Below are 10,439 nucleotides of genomic sequence, written 5' to 3' on the forward strand. Positions count from 1 at the left end.
GCCCCCTCTAAGAATAATACAATATGAGATCAGTTTTGTTCCGGAAGCTCAAATTCCTCTTAAACACTCCTATAGAATGAGTCTTAAAGAGAGTGATGAATTGCAAAAGCAAGTTGATGAATTGTTAAAGAGAGGCTTTATAAGGGAAAGTGTTTCTCCTTGTGTTGTGCCAGCCTTTATTGTTCTTAAAAAGAATGGCTAGTGGAGAATGGTGATAGATTCAAGGGCTATTAACAAGATAACGATCAAGTACACTATTCCAAGGCTTGATGGCATGCTTGACCGATTGCATGGAGCTTCAGTTTTCTCAAGGATTGATCTTGTAAATGGATTCTACCAAATTCGTGTTAGAGAAGGTGATGAGTGGAAAACAGCCTTCAAGACTAATGTGGGGCTGTATGAATGGTTGGTCATGCCAATAGGACTCTCTAATTCACCTTCCACCTTTATGCGGCTCATGAATGAGGTACTTAAACCTTTCCTTAACAAATTTCTGGTGGTATTACTTTGATGATATTCTGATCTTTAGTACTAGTTTACACGAGCATTATATGCATTTGAGACTTATTTTTGAGGTTTTGGACCATGAATCATTGTATGCTAATGTAGAGAAATGTCATTTTTGTGATAGCACCATTAGTTTTTTGGGGTATGTTGTATCTAAAGATCGGATAAGTATGGATTCTGAAAAGGTTAAGGCTATCGTTGATTGGCCTATTCCAAATAATCTGTTTCAAGTAAGGAGTTTATATGGGTTTTGTTATTTTTATCGGAGATTCATTAAAGGTTTTAGTACTATAACAAGTTCTATAATAGACTGCATGAAAAATGGGATGTTTAAATGGACATCTTAAGCCACCCTTGCTTTTAACACTTTAAAGAACGCAATGACAAAAGCTCCTATTTTAGCCTTGCCTAATTTCAATTTACCTTTTGAATTAGAGTGTGATGCTAGTGGGGTTGGGATAGGGGCTGTTTTGAGTCAAGAAGGCAAACCTATTGCATTTTTTAGTGAAAAGTTGAATTAGTGTAGGAGAAAATATTCTGCCTATGATCTTGAGTTTTGTGCCTTGATTCGTGCTCTAAGACATTGGAGTGCATATTTGTTGGCTAACTCTTTCATCTTATTTACTGACCATCAAGCCCTCAAATACATACAAAGTCAAGCTAAGTTAAGTAAGAGACATGCAGCTTGGGTTGAATACATGCAATCCTTTGATTTTATAGTGAAGTATAGGGATGGTCCAAGCAATAAGGTGGCTGATGCATTGTCTAGGAGATATGAGGTTCTTAGTACCATTCATGCTCATGTAATAGGATTTGAGGATATTAAGACCTTGTATAAGAGTGATGGGGATTTCAGTCAAATTTGGGAGAGAGTTAGGAAAGATGGTGCATTTAGGGGCTTCACTATTTATGATGGTTAACTTTTCAAGCTTGATGCTGTTTGTGTTCCTCAAAGCTCTTTAAAGGAAGTAATTCTAAAGGAAGTCCATAGTGGAGGCCTAGCCGGTCACTTTGGAAGAGACAAAACCTATGGATTGGCAAGTAAGAATTTCTATTGGCCAAAGATGTGGAAAGAGGTTTCAAGACTCGTTGAGGGCTGTAATACTTATAAACAATCCAAGATGACCACTTAAGCTCACAGACCTACATGCCTTTGCCGATTCCAAGCTCACCATGGGAAGATGTAAGTATTGATTTCCTTATTGGCTTGCCAAGAACAAGACGAAATCATGATTCCATTATGGTTGTAGTAGATAGGTTCTAAAAACTGGCTCATTTATTGCTTGCAACAAAACTACTGATGCATCTCATGTTTTGAATTTGTACTTTGAAAATGTTGTAAAACTCCATGGAATAACTAGGAGTATAGTGAGTGATAGAGATGTAAAGTTTTTGAGTCATTTTTGGAGACATTTGTGGGCAAGGTTAGGTACTATCTTGAAATTTAGTACGACCTTTCATCCTTAAACAGATGGACAAACTGAAGTGGTCAATCGAAGCTTGGGCAATTTTTTTGAGAAGTTTGCTGAAGGGGAAAGTGAAGAATTGGGATTCTTTGTTGGCTCATGCTGAATTTGCTTAGAACAGTTCAAAGAGTAAGACTACAATTTACTCCTTTTGAATTAGTTTATGGAGCTAATCCACTTGTTCCTCTTGATTTGAGCAAAGCACATTCTAATATTCCCTCTAACTTAAAGGCCGAGGACAGAGCTACTGAAATTGTCAAACTCCATGCTAAAGCAAAAGCACATATTGAGAAGAAGAATGAAGCCTACAAGATGCAAGCCAAGCTGAAACCTGTTGTGGAGTTCAAAGAAGGTGACCTAGTGTGGGTTCACTTGAGGAAGGAACGATTCCCTTCTAAAAGAAAGAATAAACTTATGCCCAAGGCCGAGGGTCCTTACAAGGTTATAAAGAAGGTAAATCAGGATGCTTATAAAGTTGAGCTACCCCCAACTTACAATATTTCCAACACCTTCAATGTAAGTAACTTAGCGAAATACAAGGAAGACACCATGTCAACTTCTACCCAAGTAGAAACTTTTCAAGAAGGGGAGAATAATGGAGGTCCATCTAGCTTAGCCTTACAAGCTGTCCTCGACATGGGCCTTGATCTTGACTCTATTAGTGAAGATGATGAAGACACCCCAAGCGAAGATGGGCTTAGTGGGGGTGGCACGTTCAATCTGAAACTACAACTCCTTTTGAGGCCATTTTGGTTTTTTCAAGCCATCATCTTTGAAGACAACAATCAAAGTCCACTTGGTTGCTCATAGACTATGAATTTCAACCCATTTGAGCCCATAATTTGTTGGAGCACCTTTTCAGATTGAGCAATAGCTGTTTCAAACCTTAATTGTGTCTTTAAATGTTACGTTATTGGGTTTAAATAGAGTTTATGTCTGTTTTGTAACTGACATAAGGTTTTATGGCCATTATGTCTCTTGTTTCCCTATTTAAAGGGTATCTTTGTGTACTTTGAAAAGAAGAATCATACTTTGAATAAGAAAAGAAGGTGTTAATCACATTTGGGTTTTATTAGTTTCCAAAAACTATTGAGTTTTGTTTGTTTCCAGAAAAAATCATCCATCTTTTTCAACTTAATCTTCAACACCAGCCACCTTAGCCCTTCACCACGCCATCACTTTTTCTTTATGGAGTCCCATATCTGCTTAGAAGTATCCTTAGATAGAATGGTATTGAACGATCAATTGCTTGGAAAAGGTAATTCTTCGCCTTGAGGTCCTTCAATTTTACTGCATGTATCTCTATTTTTTGTGCATCTGACATTGCTCTGCCTGGCGCTAGTTTTGAAATGCCCTTAGAAACCACTTGCCAAAACTTTTTTCATCTAAGAAAATTTTCCATCAGCATGCTCTAATGATCATAATGTCCATCAAAGTGAGGAATCGCTGGTTACACAAAATTTTCTACAGCCATGATACACACACACACACACACACACACACACACACACACATATATATATTTGCTACTGCAAACTCTCAAATTCACTCCCTCATGTGTTTTTCTCAGACCTCACGTGTTTAACTCAATTAACCAGGCTCTGATACCACTGATGCACTTGATACAAGATAGTAAATAGAGAAAAACAAGATAGATGAAAGCAAAATTGAAATGAATGTTCTGTTTTATTTAACAGCATATGACTTGTTTAAATAACCAAGTTACAACGAGAAAATAACAATAAAATAGGAGCTAACTGAATCACTAAAAATCTGCTAAAGACCAGCAACTATCCCAAAGACTAGAACTAACATAAAACTTGTTCAAATACAAAATGGGAATAAAAATTTATATAACATCCTGCTCCATTTTCTAAAATCCATATGATTCCTCCATAATTTAATATAGTAAAGCATAATAAAAAAAATTATAGATTGATATAACGTCACACAATTCACATAGCTTCCATTTTTAGATGTTTCATCATAATCTCTCCATTAAGCAAAAAGGTTCCCTCTTATCACCAAAATCATAAAGCAAGCATTTCGAAGCAGGATAATCTTTAAATTTTGAGACCAAGTACTTAGGATGTAGAAACATTGGCTTAGTAGTAAGTACAAGGCGACATAACAATTTGATTTTCTCATGAATTCAGATTGGCTTAGAGCTTATGAGTGGAAGAAGATTCCAGGCCTATATGTATATGGGTGCGTGTGTGTGTATATAGACTTTCTCCAACTTGAACGCTTACAGCTTGAACTGGGAGCGAAGAAGGAGAGAGGGATTATGGTTAATTTAACTAAAAACTAAACTTATGCCTTCACAAGGGGAGAGGCTCCCTTTATAAAGAAAAAACAAAGAATCTTCTTTCCTGTAGACTATTTATCTTTTACTGTTGATGCACATTACTCTATTTACCACAGAATTTTACTGTAGAGAAATAGTGCTTGGTCGGCCATTGGAGCTTGCCTTTTACTGTAGAGACACGTGAAGGAATAAGGTTCCTTCTGCCTTTTAATCAGATGAGGACGAAGTGTCCTTCTTTTTCTTTTCTTTTCTTTTCACTTTGCTTTTTTGTTTTAACTTTGCTTTTCCTTTTTCTTTTTTGTCAGTTTTACTTTTTACTATTATTGATTGAAGAATATCATCATTGCTATCTTTGCTTGAAACAAGGGAAGATGATGATGTTGACGAAGATGAGGACGCCATGTCTGCCCATTTGACTTTGCCTTTAAGACTGAGTTTAGATGACGATTTATCTGAAGAGACTGCTGGCGGTTTACTTGATGAGGGTTTTATTGGAGAATCTGAACCTGTGGAAAGCTGCTGGAACATTTCCTGGCAAATTCTTTTATACTCTTCAGGGGTTTTAGCCGCTGCTAACCTCGCTTGACACTGTGCTTTTTGGATGCCAAATGTAGGTTGATCCTTTAAAGCAAGAGTTGTAGCATAGGTTAATGCAGGTGTACCAGAAAGTTTAGTTCTAATCCATTGGTCGATTTTAAGTTCAGTGGTAGAGTTCTTAAATGATCCCCACCATTTAATCTTGTGTCGTTTTATCAACATAGGAATTTGAGTTCCTATGGCATACTGAGTGTCCAAATACCATTGATATACCCAAGGCGTAAAGAAGGCCATACAATAGTACATTAAGGATGGAATATGGGCTTCTTCAGGTCTAGGTTTATAATGGGCTTTAAAGTACTGATATGAAGAGATGATAGGAGGAGGGAGAATATCATTGGATAAACCCCTTGTTTGCCACCATTTTTTAAACTAGTTTGGAATCTTTAAATCAGTACGAAGAGTCTGATCAAAATAAATTAACCACGAATGAGTAGCAGTGGGATTTTGAATATAGAAAACTTTTTCCCATGCTTCTTTATAGTCAAAATAATTATAAGTAGTACTATGCACATGCTTATATAAAACTTTGAATTTTACTGGAGTATAAAGGGATGGAGTAGGCCAATCTTTAGGATGAATGACTCTTTGGATTTTTATGGAAGAGTACAAAATAATAGATTTATTTTTAGGATCAAAATTATGTTTAATTTTTACAGAGTCAGTATCAAGTAAGATATTATGATAATATTCCTGAGGTTTTGAAAGATCATTTGGAGTAAAGTACCAATCCTCAGGGTAATAATGCTTTAAAATTGACCAAGGATTAATATTATTATACCCATCCTCGATCTCAATTTCATAATCAAAAATATTTTTAACAAACCATTTATGTATACTTTGAGGAGTATACTGGATTTTTGGCAAATCCACAGCCATCAACGGATTTGATAAGTCTTTACTGTCTACCGTTTGAGACAGACTAGCCGTACCATGAATGGGTACGATCGTTTTAAGTTTAGAAGACATACCTGCATCCTCTGTGGAAGAAGATGCTATACCTTGCAACGCCTTTAAAACTTCAGGAGATTGACTAAGTTGTTCAATCCATTTTTGAAGATCTTTAGAGGTTTTAGTGTTTAAGGCTGGGGTTTTAGTGAGGTCTTCAGAATGCTCAGAAAGAGCTTTAGTGGGTGAGTCTGATTCTTCTTTAATGGCTTTTCCCTTATCCTTTTTCTTGCCCATTGTTCTGTAAGAATTCACGAGTAAGAAAGTCTGGAATATTGTTTTTATTACCAGGAATGAATTCAATATCAAAATAAAAAATACTTAATAATGCTTGCCATCGTGCAAAAATTTGTTTAGAGGCAAGATTTTGAACATCTTTTTGTAAAACATCTTTAGCAGATTTGCAGTCGATACGTAATAAAAATTTTTGATTTAAAAGATCAGATTGGAATTTGTTTATACAAATGACTATACTTAAAATTTCCTTTTTAATAGTAGAATAATTAACTTGAGCGGGAGTCCAATGTCCTGAAGTATATTGGATTATACGCTCTTTATTATCAAGTTGTTGCTTTAAAATACCACCATATCCTATATCCGAAGCATCAGTTTCAACAATTTTAAATGCTGTAGGATTAGGAATATATAAATAAGGTATTTCTTTTACTAAAGATTTTATCTTTTGAACTATTTGAGTATGCTTATCCGTCCAAGGACTAGCATTTTTTCGTAATCGATCATGCAATAATTTTAACATACAATTTAAATTAGGGTAAAAATCAATGACATAATTTAAACAACCAAGAAACCTTTGTAATTGGAGTTTATTAGTAATTTCATCTGGAAATTTTTCTCCAAATACCAAAGTTCTTTCTATGGGTTGAATTTTACCTTGCTCAATATAATGACCCAAAAATCTGATTTTAGTTTTAAACAAGTCCATTTTAGTTTTACTTAAGGCCAAACCATTTTGTCGAATTACCATACAAAATGTTTTTAAGTGTGTGAAATGTTCAAGAAGAGTTGTACTAAAAATAAGTACATCATCAATATATACAATACAAAATTTAGAATAAGGATTAAAAATATCATTCATAATCCTCTGAAATTCAGAAGGAGCATTTTTTAGTCCAAAAGGCATTACATTCCATTCATATTGACCAAATGGAACTGTAAATGCAGTTTTATATCTATCCTTAGGATCAATTTGAATCTGCCAATATCCAGATTTCATATCAAATTTACTGAAAATATTTGCTTTATATAAATTTTTTAGAAGATCTTTTTTATTAGGAATTGGATATCTAATCCATTTTAAAGCCGTATTTAATGGTCTATAATTTATTACTAATCTCGGAACACCACGTTCTATTTCAGAATTTTTATTGACATAAAAAGCTGTACAAGACCATGGGCTTCTCGATTTAGATATTTTTTTATTGAGTAAATCCTAAATTTCATTTTTACAATGTTCTATCAATTCAGGATTCATCTGAATTGGTCTAGCTTTAGTTTTAATAGTTTTTTCATCAAAATCTTTTTCATATGGTAAATCTACTATGTGTTGTTTACGATCCCAAAAAGCATGTGGATGATCTGCACATAATTCCTTTTTCATAGATTCTTTTAATGTTGTGATTTTATCTTGTATTTCTTTAGTCTCTAATTGTTGTTTAATTTTGTTTAAGCACATATTATTTCGTGCATCTTTTAAGTCTTCTTCTCTAGATTTAATTAAAGAATTGATCTCTAATATTTTAATTGAATGAGCTTTTAAGAGATTTAATTGCTTTTTCTTAGGTTTTTCAGTGAATTCTAACTTAACTGTACTATTTCTTATTTTAAATTTAATACAATCCTCTTTAACTGAATATGGTGTTATTAGATTGATAAAAGGGATTCCTAATATAACCATATAATTTATTTGAGGTGATAATAAAAATACTGTGTTTATTTCTAAACCTTGGTTTACTATTTGTGCATCTGTTTTACCTATAATTTCTAATTTAGATTTATTTGCAGTACTTAGTTTTTCATTAGTTTTTGACCAATATCTTTTAGGGATTAAATCTGATTTTATACAGTTTAAGTCTGCACCTGTATCAAACAATGCAATTGTATCTATCACAAAATCATTTACCTGAATATTTATTTTTACCAAATATTTTCTTGAAGTTATTTCTTGTAATAAGTTTAGAAAATTACTATCTACATCTTCATCTAATTGATTTATTTCATCTTTATCTGGTTCTGCTTCATCAAAAGAAGAACTAGAAATAAGTTGAGATTCTAATACCTTTATTAATCTATCATGAAGTTGAAATTGTCGTTTTAATTCACTAACTTCCTTCTTTAAATTTCTAACTTCATTTTTTAAATTACTAGTGGAATTTTCTGCTTCTACTTTTTTATGCTTATTTTTATTTAATATAGTTGTGAGATCATAAGTATTATGTTGAATTTTAGGAGTTATATCTTCTTTTACTGTCTGGGTTTCGTCAAAACTTTTAATGAGTTTTTGAAGGAGTTTAGCTTTAGTGTCTTGGTCATCTATAGAATTTACTACTTCTAAAAGCGTACTTTGATCTTTAGTTAACATATTTATAGAATAATCAGATGAACTAGTTGTTGTACCTAATTCATCAATTTGATTTTCACTTTCTATATGTGAACCCCTCCCCCAAATGTCATAAGCATGTGATGCATATGATGAATGAGAAGAAATACACGTGATGTGTGTGAGTCGCCACCTTGTTTAATTATTTTAGGGTAAACTAGAAAAAAACCCTAAGTGACTCCATTTTTAATTAACCTAGTTACTAGATTAATTATCCCAATGATTAAGGCACAATCTACGAACCCGAGATGGATCCCGAGACTATGTCATGCCGATAAACTAACCGATGAATGAATGCTTTGCAAGGTAAATGATGGATTAATGAAATGTTTGAGTGATTTTGACTTGCCACCCGGGGTGAAATCCCGAACGTGCCTACGTACTTCCGTTTGAATGGAAGATCAAAGTCAACGTAGTTCGATAGGCCTCTTTTAGAGGGCTTTGAATGATATGCTTAATGCATGGGTGTGTGTATGCTTAGTGCATGATTTTGTGTATGCTTAGTGCATTTTTGTGTATGCTTTGTGCATTTTGTGTGTATGCTTTATGCATGATTGTGTGTATGCTTCGTGCATTTTGTGTGTATGCTTTATGCATGATTGTGTGTATGCTTCGTGCATGAGTATGTATGCTTTGTGCATGAGTGTGTATGCTTTGTGCATGAGTTTAGGCGTTTTGCCAAAAATTGATTGATTTTTAGGCATGTTGCCAAAAATGTTGATTTTAATGGCTTTTAGCCAAAATGATTTGATTTAGGCAATTGTTGCCAAAAATGTTGATTTTAGGCGATTTTCGCCAAAATGGTTGATTTTAAGGCCTTTGGCCAAAATGAGTTGATTTAGGCAATTAATTTACCAAAATGTTCGATTTAAGCGATTTGTCGCTAAAATGGTTGATTTTAGGCCTTTGGCCGAAAATTGGTTCATTTTAAGGCATTTTGCCAAAAATGTCGATTTTACGGCTTTGAGCCGAAAATGGTTGATTTTAAAGGCATTTTGCCAAAAATGTCGATTTTAAGCGATTTGTCGCTAAAATGATTGATTTTAGGCCTTTGGCCAAAAGGTGTTGTTTTAGGCAATTAGTTTGCCAAAATGTGCGATTTAGGCGATTGTCGCCAAAATGGTTGATTTTGAGGCCTTTGGCCAAAATGGTTCAATTCTACGACTTTTAGTCGAAAAAGATTGATTTTAAGGCGTTTCGCCAAAATGGTTCGGTTTTACGACTTTTAGCCGAAAAAGGTTGATTTGTAGGCATTTTGCCAAAAAATGTTGATTTAGGCTTTTAGTCACAATTATTGATTAATTGGACTTAAGCCGGATTTGTTCGAAATAAGGCAGTTGAACCGTAGTTATTAATTAACTAGGCTCTTTTAGCCAATATTGTCGGATTTAAACTTTAATACCACGATTATTGATTAACCGGGCATTTAAGCTTAATCAAATTAATTTAAGACGGTTTATTTGTCTAAATGATGATGTGAATGCGTTTATGCAATTATAGAATTATTAAGAGTAGAAAAGAAGTATGCATGAAGTGCTAAAATTAAATAGGCAGAGTTTCGTTTACGTACCTGATTTAATCGTCGACCACTTCTTAACTCCAGGTTAAGCTCCTCGTTTAGGTATATTAATTAATTTTTAATTTTATTTAATTTTAGTGGTCAAATATCACAATAAAAATGCAATAAAAATTAAATTAAAATGCAAAAAGCGGTAAAGAAAACGCAAGGAGCGTGAGAGGGAGAAGGATTCGTCCGTCAAAACAGACAAGGCGCACCAGAAAATGGCTGAAAATGGCCTATTTATAGGCCATTTTCGGGTCCCGGGCGGCAGCTGCCGCCCTGTCAGTGGGGCGGCAGGCCCCGCCCACGCTGGGCGAGGGGTGCCGCCTGGGAGGGCGGCAGCTGCCGCCCAGTCGGTGGGGCGGCATGCCCCGCCTGGTCTGGGCGGCAGGTGTCGCCCAAGCTGGGCGACAGGTGGCCGCCCAGGGGCGTGGG

The sequence above is a fragment of the Jatropha curcas genome, chromosome 7, assembly GCF_041381405.1.
Source record: "Jatropha curcas cultivar XTBG-Jc1 chromosome 7, XTBG_Jcur_1.0, whole genome shotgun sequence".
In the NCBI taxonomy this organism is placed as follows: Eukaryota; Viridiplantae; Streptophyta; class Magnoliopsida; order Malpighiales; family Euphorbiaceae; genus Jatropha; species Jatropha curcas.